The 13,753-nt window shown below is 45.6% G+C and overlaps 1 long non-coding RNA gene across 1 annotated transcript in view; it reads right to left on the bottom strand.

The window, feature by feature from the left end:
• LOC144579216 (uncharacterized) overlaps window positions 1–13,753 on the bottom strand; it is a 42,612-nt gene that overhangs the window by 25,906 nt on the left and 2,953 nt on the right. The window contains exon 2 of the long non-coding RNA XR_013526297.1: window positions 13,476–13,619. This is a non-coding gene — a long non-coding RNA (uncharacterized LOC144579216). The remainder of the gene's footprint in view (window positions 1–13,475; window positions 13,620–13,753) is intronic.

The following is a 13,753-nucleotide window of genomic DNA, read 5'->3' as shown; positions in this document are numbered from 1 at the left end:
GATTGTGATCATTATGCAGTAATTGCTGTGAAAACCCAGGTTGGTGTTGGCCACATAGGACTACAACATTCAGATGGGGAGAATTAGTGTTTCTTTGACAAGTTCCTTTAAATGTGGCTGTAAACTTAGTGCCTTTCAGTGTTCTCCTTTTTGCCATAGACTCACAGACAGCGAGAGACACCTGGCACCTCCACATCACTTCCTTAGCAGCCAAGATTAGCATATCACCCAGAATGAATTTTGGCTGTGGGAGAATGTGGCATACACAGAGAGATGTTTGGTATTTGGGAATACCTAGGTGAGAGCTTTATAAGCTCTTATGAAGTATATGATGCATAAGGTCCATTTCTAAATACTGAAAACATTATGCTGTGAAAGCACAAAATATCTATAGTTAAGATGATAATGTCATGCAGAAAAACTTGGCAATGTAATCACCCATCTTTACTTTTTCAATGGCCTTGCACATGGCTGTTACTGTACTGCAGAAGTCCAGTGTCAGTAGTTTATGTTTCCCCATTGTCTCATCAGCCCAATACAAAGTACTGTCAAAATTACACCTGGAGGTGCTAAAAGAAAAATAATCTGAGGAAATGTGCATTTTCAGTCTTAATTTCCAAAGATTGGTCATCAAAAAGTGTGTTTTTGTCTATCTCAGCTGTCACCTTTACTACACTGTAGTGGTCTGAGGTGTGAGGAGTGAACACTGCAGAGTTCTGGTTGCCCTTGTGAGGTTTGCTATCATAAACTTCGTCAAAGGAAGTATGCCTGATTACAGAAATGAATATTGTTCCCTAACAATAAATATAGAATCCTGGGTCATACTTCTCTTTATATTTAATAATCGCTTCTGCTAAATTTGTGATGTTCTGTGGGATTGTATCACTTGTATCTAACATCTGAAATTATTTTTTAAACTAATTGATTTTAGCTACTGAAAAGGCACAAGTGATGCAAGACACTTGCATCAAAAAGGCTCTAGTCATGCCAGAGATGACAAACCCTGGAGAGATGTATTCCACGTATCTTACTGTTCTGTAAGTGAGAGCTGTCATGGAATAATCATCTTGGTCTTCAAGGCCAAAAGAAGCAGAAAAATTCCTCATAGCACTTTGTTATTAAAATGTTCCTGGGATCTCTTTAGTTTTTGAATTCTCCACAAGAAGAAAACATGATAAAAAAAACTTGGTTTCAATTTTCATTGTATCACCTACTCTCATCTCAAAATATTAACTTTTTTTTCATTTCTGAAACCCAATATGCTCAAAATCATAAGGCAAATATTTAGCTATTTCAAATATGTTGCCTAGAACTATTTGTGTAGAGGCAGTTCACCAGGTTTTCAAAGCACCTGAACTGTGACATTTGTTTCCATGTTTTCTAGAAGGAAGTTATCATTATATTATGTTTACATGAACACAATCTGTTCTGGTCTTCATATTAAGGAATGATATTTGTCTGTAAAGGACCCACACACTTTACACTCCACAGTGATTTTCTGTAGATGACCTTTACATATGTATCCACTCCCCTCTCCAGATTTTTGCCAATCTTTGGTGGAAAACAGCTTTTTTTCCTATCTTCCTTGCTCTGGTGGCCATGTCATGCCATTTGCAAGAAGCAGTCTAACAGCTTTGGATAGATATAATATCCATGCACTACTCTCCGGATATCTTCATTGAGTGCTTGTTGTTATGCCATCCTTTAGCTCAACACAGAACTAAAAAAATGGCTTCTGCTTGAAAATGAAATATTAAAATCCAACATGAAAGACGCATCCAGAAAGTTCATCACTGTTTAAAATCAATTTACACTTACTAGCAACTCTAAAAAGCATCTTTCCATTACTTAAGAATTTAGTAGACAGCAACCATATTAAAATTCTTTCAAGGCACCCTGCAGTGTTTATGGAATGACACCTTTCTATCTCAACAGAATAATTTTAAATCATGTATTAAGCCTAACATGACTTGGCAAACTATAAATCTTCATTTGTATACTCTTCATTGTCATCTTGTAAAATGACATACTACCTGATTTTGCTGGCAAAAACGGAGAACATTTACATTTTCATCATGCTTAATTTACAGAAGTTTTCATTTTCTTTTTTCACCCCGTGGCAAAATTTCATGTCTCTAAAGCACTTAAACTCTCATGATATTTTTGTAGAGAAATAACACAAAGCAATAAGATTTTTTCTACCAGCTAGCAGGGAGTTTGTAATTTATGTATCAGAACAACCATTTAATTTGTTCTAAGTTATCTGCTGCAATGCTTTCCTAAAAACATGATTTGCTTTTTTATGATTTGCTAGTACATGAACCCAGGTAAATAAAGAAGTTTGAGACCTCATTTAACATGGGCTTATATTACTTTTCTGGGCATTGAGGAGATCATAAAAACACTGTCAAAACTATAAGTTAAAGTGTATTGACGGAATTTTTAAAACAATAAGACAAAAAAGTTACAATTTAATTATTTTTGTTAAAACAAATATTTTATAATTGTTAATATTTTCAAGAGACAGGGTCATGCTGTTGCTCAGGCTGCAGTGGCTATTCACTGGCACCATCATTTCACAGTACATCCTTGAACTCCTGGGCTTAAGTAATCTTTCTGCCTCAGCCTCTGGAGTAGCTGGGACTACAGTTGTCCATTACTGCATCTGGCTTTTGTTATTTTCCCCCAGTGAAAAAGTCAAAACCTAGATAAGTTTCTTAATAAGTCAAGCATAGTTGAACTACTTTTTTTCTTACCAACTCTGTAATTGATACTCCTTGTCATTATTGGATTCACTTTGAGATCCCCAGAAATAGACTCTTACTATGAGTGAAATCACATGAACATGTTACCCGGGCGATCCTTGGTTGTCTTCATGGAAGAAAGAATTTACACAAAAGACCAATTTGTAAATGAAGAGAAGTTTTATTGGGAAAGTACAAATACACTCCAAGAGAGGAGCGGGCTGACCCTGCTGGAAACATCCCCATGATAGTCTGCATTATCTTCTATTGCCTCAGTAATTTCTTTGCCCAGTTCTCACCAAAGTTCAGGGGATCCTCCCTTACTGTGCTTAATGCACATGCATGGCAAACATTTATCAATATGAATCCTATCTAATGGTGGCACTGCATATTACCACCACCCCAGGAAGGTATAGCAGTCAATATTGTACTCATTGTGCCTGCTCAGCTCTCAGGAATTCCCCTTTGCTTTTTTCCTTATCATGATCTAGTTAACAACATTCTGACAGTTCAAAGATGGAGTACTGAGCATCCAAAGAGGTGTTCTGGGGGATTCTTTCCAACATGGATACCTCCCCCTTGTGCCTGCTCATATCTGACTGTCTACTCTTACATTTCTCCCTCAAGGGGTTGGGAACCCAGAAATCTTTTGGGAGATGGGACAGATGTCATTCTCTGTAGCTACTTCCTGATGAAAAGGGGCATCGAGGGTCTTCAGGGTCCTTCCTCCTTGCTTGCTGTCATGGTGAGGAGGTTTTGATGATTGTTGTCTCTTAGAAGATTTCACCCGTGCTGTCCAGAGGAGACATATAGGAACTTGATTGTCCTGGAGGGAAAGAGGTTGATACCCCCATCGCAAGACCATTTGAAGTCTGATAGTTTCTAGGTGGGAGGAAATAAACTGAGAAGATTCAGAGAGCAAGGCTCAGAAAGGAGAAGGGAAGATAGAGGCCAGGGGTACCAGCAAAAGGAAGAGCTATGAGAATGAAGACCAGGTGACACTCCAGTAGAGCCAACTCTTAATATCCCTTTACCAAAGATGAGAGGCCTGGTCTATAAGATCTCTAATGTGCTCCTGGACCTGCTCTGATCTGTTAACAGAAAAATACAAGAATTATGTTAGAAATATGAAAACTAAAGAAAAGATACTATAACTAACCTTTGACAAGTAGTTCTCCATTCTGATATTTGAAGACAATGAGCTTGACGTAGGGATCCTTAAGTCTTGTCTTGGATTATGTATTCTGTTGATACCTAAACTGTCATTAAACTTTCCACTGAAAGGTGATTCTAGGACTGGCATCATAGTATATGTGGCCAATAAACATCTGGTCTGTTCCTTCACTAGAAGTTTGGTAGTAAGATCTGTTAGAATTTCCTTCTGTAAGACTGCAAAAGATAAATGCTGTTTTTTTTCCCCCAAATGATGTCTACATAATGTGTGCTCTGTTTAAAAAGTCACCATGAATGATTGAAATATACCACAAATGATGTGTCTCTTTTCCAAGTCCATCTGCTCTGAGCTCCAGCTGGCTTGGAGCTCCAATCACTTTGAGCTCCACTTTGTTCTGAGCATCATCTGCTCGGAGATCCGTCTTACTCTAAGCATCATCTTTTCTGAGCTCCGTCTTCTCTGAGCTCCAGCTTGCTCAGAGCTCCAATCACTCTGAGCACCATCTTGCTCTGAGCATGATCTACTCCAAATTCCAATGGCTCAGAGCAATGTTTGGAGTGACAATCACTCTGAGCTCAATCTTGCTGCAAGCATCATCTTTTCTGAGCTCCATCTTACACTGAGCAACATCTGCTGCAACCTCCATCTTGCTTGGAGGGCCTTCTTGCTTCAATCTCTATTTATTCCAAGTTCCACGTGCTCCAAGTTCCATCTTGCTCAGAGCTCCAATCACTCCAAGCACTATCTTTCTCTGAACACCCTCTGCATAGACATTTATCTTAGAGCTTCATCTAGTCAGAGATCCATTTACTCTGAGCTCCATCTTGCTGGGAGTTCTAATCACTCCATGCTTCATCATGCTGGGAGATCCAATCACTCCCAGCTCCATTTTGTTCTGAGCACCATCTGGTCGGACCTCATCTTACTCTGAGAAACATGTGCTCTGAGCTCCACCTTACTTAGAGCTGTTAATCACTATGGGCTCCACTTTGCTCTGAGTGCCAACACCTAGCAACATCTCCTCCAAACTCCATCTTGCTTAGAGCTCATTTTTGCTCAGAGCTCTATCTACTCCAAGCCACATCTTGCTCAGAGCTCCAATTGTTCAGAGGAATTTTCAGAGTGCCAATCACTCTAAGCTGCCTCTTACTCTAAGCACTATCTGTTCTGAGGTCCATCTTACGCCAGCAACATCTGCTCCAAGCTCCATCTTGCTTGGAGCTCCTTGTTGCTCAAAGGTCTACCTGATCTGAGCTCCATCTGGTTTTAAACTCCAATTACTCCAAGCTCCATCTTGCTCTGAGCACCATCTGCTTTAAGCTCCATCTGCTCTGAACTAATGTTGCTTAGAGCTCCCATCACTCTGAGCTCCATTTTGCTCTGAGCACCATCTGCTCAGAGTTTCATCTACTTGGAGTTGCATTTGCTTCTAGCTCCATCTTTCTCAGAGCTCCAATCACTCCAAACTCCATCCTGCTCTAAGCGCCCTCTGCTCAGAGCTCCATCTTCTCCTAGGTCCACCTTGCTGAGATTTCCAGTCACTTCCAGCTCCATTTTGCTCTAAGCACCATCTGCTCAAAGCTCCACCTTACTACTTTGAGCAGTGTGTTCTCTGAGCACCATCTGCTCAGTTTCATCTACCTTGGAGTTGCATTTGCTTCAAGCTCCATCTTGCTCAGTGCTCCAATCAATCTGAGTTCCACCTTGCTCAGTGCTACAATCACTCTGAGCTCCATCTTACTCTCAGCACCATCTGCTCTGAGCTCCTTTCACGCCAAGCTTCATCTAGCTCTTAGCTCCATCTTACACAAAGGAACATCAATCAGCTCCAAGCTCCATCTTGCTTGGAGCTCCTTCTTGTCTGAGCGTAATCTGCTCAGAGCTCCATCTGTTCTGAGCTTTATCTTGCTCAGAGCTCTATCTGCTCTGAGCTCCATCTTGCTCAGAGTTCCCTCTTGCTCAGAGTTTTATCTACTCAGAGCTCCATCTGCTCTGAGCTCTATCTTGCTCAGGGCTCCATCTGCTCTGAGCTCCAGTGTGCTCAGAGCTCAATCTACTCTGAGCTCCATCTTGCTCAGACTCTATCTGTGCTGAGCTCTATCTTGCTTAGAGCTCCATCTTGTTCAGAGCTCCATCTGCTCTGAGCTCCAACTTGCTCAGAGCTCTGTCTGCTTTAAGCTTTATCTTGCTCAGAGCTCCATCTGCTTGGAGCTTCATCTGCTCTGAGGTCTATCTTTCTTAGAGCTCCATCTTGGTCAGAGCTCCATCTTCTCTGAGCTCCATCTTCCTCAGAGCTCCATCTATTCTGAGCTCCATCCTCAGAGCTCCGTCTACTCTGAGCTCCATCTACTCTGAGCTCCATCTTGCTCAGAGTTCCATCTGCTCTGAGCTCCATCTTGCTCAGAGCTCCATCTGTTCTGAGCTTTATCTGCTCAGAGCTCCATATGCTCTGAACTCCATCTTGCTCAGAGGTCCATCTGCTCTGAACTTTATCTTGCTCAGAGGTCCATCTGCTCCGAGCTCATCTTGTTCAGTGCTCATATCACTCTGAGCTCCATCTTGCTCTCAGCACCATCTGCTCTGAGCTCCATCTTGGTCAGAGCTCCATCTTCTCTGAGCTCCATCTTCCTCAGAGCTCCATCCTCAGAGCTCCGTCTACTCTGAGCTCCATCTACTCTGAGCTCCACCTTGCTCAGTGCTCCAATCACGCCAAGCTCCATCTTGCTCTGAGTACCATCTGCTCTGAGCTCCTTTAACTCCAAGCTCCATTTAGCTCTTAGCTCCACCTGACATGGAGGAACATCAGCTCCAAGCTCCATCTTTCTTGGAGCATCTTCTTTTCTGAGCTTAATCTGCTCAGAGCTCCATCTGCTCTGAGCTCCATCTTGCTCAGATCTCCATCTGCTCTGAGCTCCATCTTGCTCAGATCTCCATCTGCTCTGAGCTCCATCTTGCTCAGATCTCCATCTGCTCAGAGCTCCATCTGCTCTGAGCTCCAACTTGCTCAGAGCTCCATCTTGCTCAGAGCTCCATCTGCTCAGAGCTCCATCTTGCTCAGAGCTCCATCTGCTCAGAGCTCCATCTTGCTCAGAGCTCCATCTGCTCTGAGCTCCATCTTGCTCAAATCTCCATCTACTCTGAGCTCCATCTGCTCTGAGCTTTATCTTGCTCAGAGCTCCATCTGCTCTGAGCTTTATCTTGCTCAGAGCTCCATCTGCTCTGAGGTTTATCTTGCTCAGAGCTCCATCTGCTCTGAGCTCCATCTTGCTCAGTGCTCCAATTACTCTGAGCTCCATCTTGCTCTCAGCACCATCTGCTCTGAGCTCCTTTTACTCCAAGCTCCAACTAGCTCTTAGCTCCATCTTACACAGAGGAACATCAGCTCCAAGCTCCAACTTGCTTGGAGCTCTTTCTTGTCTGGGTGTAATTTGCTCAGAGCTCCATCTGTTCTGAGCTTTATCTTGCTCAGAGCTCCATGTGCTCAGAGCTCCATCTGCTCTGAGCTCCATCTTGCTCTGAGCTCCATCTTGCTCAGAGCTCCATCTGCTCTGAGCTCTATCTTGCTTAGAGCTCCATCTTGTTCAGAGTTCCATCTGCTCGGAGCTCCATCTTGCTCAGAGCTCCATCTGCTCTGAGCTCCATCTTGCTCAGAGCTCCATCTGCTCCAAGCTCCATCTTGCTCAGTGCTCCAATCACTCTGAGCTCCATCTTGCTGTGAGCACCATCTGCTCAGAATGAACTTATATGGATTCATTAGAATTTGGTTCAGCTGCATAAGTAAAACAGTAATAGTGGCTTTATTTTTTTCTCACATAAAACATGTCTGAAGGGAGACAGTCCTGGGGTGGGATGGCAGCCCCATGGTCATCACGTCTCAGGCTTTTAGCTTTTTGCTTTGCGATCCTCAATGCTTGATTTCCATGTTATGGTCTAAAGTGGCTGCTGGAACTCCAGCCATTACAACTGCATTATGGGAAGAAGGGAGGGAGGAAGAAGGGAAGGAAGGAGAAATAAAGAAAGGAAGGGAGAAAGGTAAAAAGAATCCCTTTCTTACTTTTTAAAAAAAGACTTCCTTAAATGATGGCTTATAGTAATTTATCTCTATCATTGTCCACAACTTACCTGGCCATAGAGGAGACTGGAAAATCTACTATTACAGTGTGGGTAGCAATGTGCCTTGAATTAGGTTCAGTTACTAAGATAGTAGGTTGGGATAGGCAGCTAGCAATTTTTCTTATACTAACATTTCATTATTATTTTTTAAGTGTCAGGGTGTGGCTGGTTCCAAAAGCTTACAAGCAAAATTAATAATTGACTTTGGAGCTTTTTTTTTTTTTTTTGAAATATCACTACAATCTTGAATTCAGCAGGAAATAATCAAGTAAGTGTGTGAAATAATGATTCCAGCCCCTCAACCTTCCTAGTATTCCCATGAACAATATTAACTGATTCCAAGCTACACATTTAAAAAAGATAAAAAACTATTCTGAGGCCAAAGAACAGCATGTGTCATTTGGTTTGCTGACACCAAGGGATGAGAGAGCTTGTGCATGGTCACACACGGTGAACAGCAGGCCCACACACAAGCTGAGCTCACTGGAGTTGGGTGTATTGGAGTATTTTCCCTCATCCTTCCCAACATCCCCAAGGTAAGTTATATAAAGAAAAAAACACTGAATTTAAAATATTTCACTAAAATATTACACTGAATATACGACTTAATATTCTTCAAGCATTGTAATTCTTCAAACAGCCAGTAGATACAGACAGGTAAAGCTGGAAAGACCTTAGAGATTGTCCAGGCTGGTTGCCTCCTTTTTCAGAGAAAGAAACTGTGATGGGGAGAGGTAAAATAGCCTTCTCAAGCTCAAGAGAGATACCATCTCTTGCCTCCCAGGCTCGCTCCATTCTAGCCTCTTTGGGGCAGCGGTTGTGTCTGAGGGACCCCTTGGCATTGGAAAACTCCACAGAACAGCCACCTAAGACTTCAGCGACTGCCAGTAAAGTCTAGAACAAAAACATGGAATGAGCATTCTTCCCAGCACCCTTGTGATTCCAGGAGAGACAGAGGGGTTCTTCATAGCTTTAGGGCAGCTATGTGCCCCAGGGTCTATTCCAAGTGGCCCCGCAGTGATGATAGACAGAGTCACCAGGGCAGGTGTGGCCTGGGCTCCAGAGCAGCTCATGGGCAGTGTAAGCACTAGCAGGATGCTATAGGGAACATCAGAGGGATCTGGGGGAGGCGTTTCCTCTTTCTCCACATCACCAGTCTCTTGGTTCTACATTTCTCCAGCGGGGAGGGAGGTGTAAGAATACAGACACCTGGACTTTCCTCCCAGAAATTCTAAACTAGAAGGTCTGGGTAAGACCCAGAAAATTGTATTTTTACCATTTGTCCCTGGAGATGCTGAGGCAGCCATCTTGCTACTATCTGAGGAATAGTGATCAGGAAGCTCTGCACTGGATGACTCACAGAAAGCCCTACCACCATCCCAGTGCTACTCTTGTCTGGGATGACTACTCGGTGAAGAGCTGTGATCCATCCTCCCTTGCTATAATTAACAGACCCTGTGATTAGAAGTTCTTCCTCAGCCTCAGGCTCCCCTACACCTTCCACTTTCAGTGTCTTTTTTTCCCTGGTAATGGGAAGCCAGTCTCCCTGTGCAAACCCTCCACAAACTGGAAGCCTATTACTAGGTCACCTGTTAGCCTCTCTGTCCCAGTTAAATAATCCCCATTCCTCTCACCACTTATCCATTCTCCCATTTTCCAACCCTACAGTCATTTCCCCACTTTTCTCTAAATGCTCTCCAAGTTCTCTCCAAACCCCCTGCCTTGTCTTTGTTCCTAATTCTTCCCTTGAACAGTTTGTGTCTTGTGAGATTAAAAAGAAATTCCTGCTCCAAAAGGATTCGAAGGCTATTTTGATAAGATTAATTTAAGAAACTTCCATGCAGCATCACAGCAATCCAGGAAAGAGGGGAGGTTGCATAAGAAAGTCTAAGGAAGGTAGTACAATAAATACTCCATTGTCTCCATGGCAACACACCCCAAAAGTTTTCTGGATGCCCACACAGGTAGGAAGGTCTGAAGATCCACCTGCTGGCTCACTGAAAAGCCAGGAAGGACAGCTTAGCTTTCCCTCCATTCATGTGGTAGAGATCAGGGCAGGCCAGGACTACCCGACAGACCGATGAAGTGGAAGAAAACAGAATCAAATATGGGAACCAGAAAGCAAAGGGAAGGAGTGTAGGAGATGGGTGGGTCATCACTAACCCCTGCTGACAATGGTATCCATTTAAACCATACGGAGAAATTCACTTTTGAGAAGATTTTTAAGGACGTCAAAAAGCCTTCTCAAGGGGATGATATGAAAAATCAGCCAGGCAAGGTGGAAGGAGAAAGAAAGGAAGTGAGACCAAGAGTAGAACACAAAGCAAGACAAAGTTCAGTGGCTGCTCCGGACCTATTTTCTCCAAAGAACAGAAGGAAAGGGAGAAGACAGCAGAGGGAAGAGAAGGCAGCGGAAAAGGTAGAAATTGAGTGAGAATCTGCCTTCCCAGCCTTGGTGGTCCAGAAAATACAGCACATATACACCATGAAATACTATGCAGTCATAAAAAAGAATGAGTTCATGTTTTTTGCAGGGACATGGATGAAGCTGGAAACCATTACTCTCAGCAAACTAACACAGGAACAGAAAACCAAAGACTGGATGTTCTCATTTGTAAGTGGGAGTTGCACAATGAGAATATATGGCCACAGGGAGGGGAACATCTCTCACCCAGGCCTGTCAGGGGTAGGAGGAAAGGGGAGGGAGAGCATTAGGATAAATATCTAAAGCATGCGGGGCTTAAAACCTAGATGACAGGTTGAGACCTGCAGCAAACCACCATGGCACATGTATACCTGTGTAAAAAACTTGCATGTTCTGCACATGTACCCCAGAACTCAAAGTAAAATTTAAAAAATATTTTAAAAAAAGATCAGCCTGGGCAACATGGCAAAACCCTGTCTATATGATATATACAAAATAATAATAATAATAAACTGGGAGATAAACTGGGAGTGGTAGTACACACCTGTACTTCTACCTACATGGGAGGCTAAAGTGGGAGGATCATGTGAGCCCAGGTAGGTCAAGGCTGCAGTGAGCCATGATCATGCCACTGCATCCCAGCCTGGAGAAAAGAGTAAGACCCTGTCTTGAGGGGAAAAAAAAGGATGGAAGAGGAAAGTAGGAGTCAGGAGAGAGATCTGAAGATGCTACACTGTTGCCTTTGAAGATGGAAGAGGGGCTATGAGCTAAGGAATGCAGGCAGCCTCTACAGAAGTTGGACAAAGCAAGGAAACAGATTCTCCCCAGCATCTCCAAAGAAATGTAGCCCTGACAATATCCTGATTTTATCCTAGTAAGATGCATTTCAAACTCAGACCTCCAGAACTTAAAGATAATAAACTTGTATTATATTAACTGGCTAAGTGAGTGGTAATTGCCACAGCAACCATAGAAAACTAATATAAAAACTAATATAAGAGGCATAGTCATTTCCCATTACCCACAGTATAGCTTTCTGCAGTTTCAGTTCCCTGTGTACATCCCAAAAATATCAGATGGAAAATTACAGAAATAAAACATTCAGTGTTCATTTGCATGCCATTCCAAGGAATGTGATGAAATCTTACACCATCCCAACTGCCCCACCTGGGGCCACCAATCTCCCTTTGTATAGCCTAGCCACGCTGTCTATACTACCAATTCTGTCAGGCACTTAGTAGCTGTCTCAGCTATCAGACTATTGCAGTACATGCATAGGGCAGCAGCAGTGGCAACCCTGGACACTGGCCCCAGTAGCATTGAACCCAGAACCAGATACTGCCATAGCCCACAGGTGCGGGAGGGCAGGAGGTGCTCAGTTACAACTCTGGCTGCACAGTACCCAGTGCCCGCAAACCTGTGCTCTGGGCCAGGCCCAAGGAAAAGTAGACCCTAGGGTGGGATGGCGGTATACTCTACAATCCTCATGCCTTGGAGAGCAGCCCCGCCAGAATCTGCTGTGGGCTCAGCCACAGCTGCCACCTGGAAATGGCGCAAGTCAGTATCAGTGGCAACCCCTGGCCCTGTCCTCCCCCACCAGCAGCAGGAAACCCAGGGCCAGATGTCACCATGGTGCCTAATTTAGGTGGTCAGCAGTGCAGCTCCAAGGGGGTGGAAACCGGCCCTCAGCCTCATCCTGGGAGCTGCAGTGGGCCCAGAGCCTGCGACCCCATGCTCTGGGCTTGGTGAAAGGAAGCATGGATCTTAAGGTGGGGGGAGGTGCCTTGGGCGACTCTCAGGCTGTCTGAGACCAGCCCTGCAGCCTCCCATGCATTCTGCTGCACCTGCCACTTATAGATGGCATGCAGCAGCAGTGGTGGCAACCCCTGATCCTGCCCACCTCCACCAGCAACGCGGACCCAAGGGCCAGACCCTGCTGTGGCTCCTAAATCAGGCCTTGCAGCAGGAGGAAGACTGGAACTGGCGCCCAGCCCCACCCCAGTGGCTGCAGGGTACCCAGCACCCACAACCAGTGCCCTGGACCAGGGCCAAAAAGGAAAAGAAGGAGGGCAGGAACCAGCACTCAGCCCCACCCCCGAGGCTGCACAGCGCTCAGCACCCAGTACCCAGACCCCGCACTCTGGGCGGGGCCAACAAAGATGGACCTCGGCAGTAAACTGGGCAATTCTCAGGCCATCTAGGGCCAGCCTCTGCCTTGGGCTCAGCTGTGGCTGCCACCTGCACACGGCCATGCAGCAGCCACAGTGACAACCACTGATGCTGCCCACCCACTCCACCGCAGTGAGGATCCCAGGGCCAGAAGCCTCCACAGCTCCTAACACAGGCAGTCGGCCCTGCTTCTGCAAGAAAGCAGGAACTGGCCAGTCGGCCTTGAGGATCCAGCAGCTGCACAGCACCCAGCGACTGCCACCCATCGTTCTATGCATAGGCCAAGAAAGAGGGGCCCTAGGCTGGGAGGGCAGTCTGGACAGACCTTGGGTCTTCTGGGACTATCCCTGCCAGCTGACGCCATGGGCTTAGCTGCAGCTGCCCTTGCAGATGGTGCATGTCAGCAGCTGTGGCAATCCTGGACATGCATGCGGTGGCCAGCAGCACAGAACCAGGGGCCAGACTCCACCGTGGCCCTAAAGGAGGCAGTGAAGCCCCAGCTGCAGGAGGGCGGGAAGTGGCACTCAGCCCCATTCCAGTGGCCGCACAGTGTAGAGACCCGAGCCCAGCACTCAGTGAGCCGCCAAAGAGGAGTGGATCCTAGGGTGAGAGGGGAGTATTCTACGACCCTCAGGTGTCACTCAGGTCTGGGACCTGCACTGCCACCCTCTGCCATGGGCTGAACTGCAGCTGCCACCCGCACACGGTGCAGCAGAAGCGGTGGCAACCCCAGCTCTGCCTGCCGTAACCAGCAGCAGGGGACTGAGGGCCTGAGGCCGCCTCAGAGGCTGCCACCTGGCTACCTCTGCATCCCTGTCCCTGCTCTGGTGGCAGCCAGTCATGCTCCTACCACTCTGGCGCTCTGCAGTCTCCGTCGTTGCCACCCACCGCAGCGAGGCAAGCCGTGGTGCCACAGGCTCCAGCTTCCAGCATGTGGCAGATGGCTCTTCCTTCTCCTAACATGGAGCAGCTTGGTGGGCAAAGCCAGAAAAGCCTAGAACGGGACACAGAGAGTGATAGTGTTAAATCCCCACCTTGTCATGCTGGCCACTGGGTGGCACAGGCCAGTTTCAGTGAAGGAACTCACACTCACCCTCCAAAGTCCACAGCATCTTTTTGGCCCAAACT

Source organism: Callithrix jacchus, chromosome 14 (assembly GCF_049354715.1).
Source record: "Callithrix jacchus isolate 240 chromosome 14, calJac240_pri, whole genome shotgun sequence".
NCBI classification, from domain to species: domain Eukaryota; kingdom Metazoa; phylum Chordata; class Mammalia; order Primates; family Cebidae; genus Callithrix; species Callithrix jacchus.
Note: the sequence above shows the minus strand (reverse complement) of the source record. Positions and strands in the feature narration are given on the sequence as shown.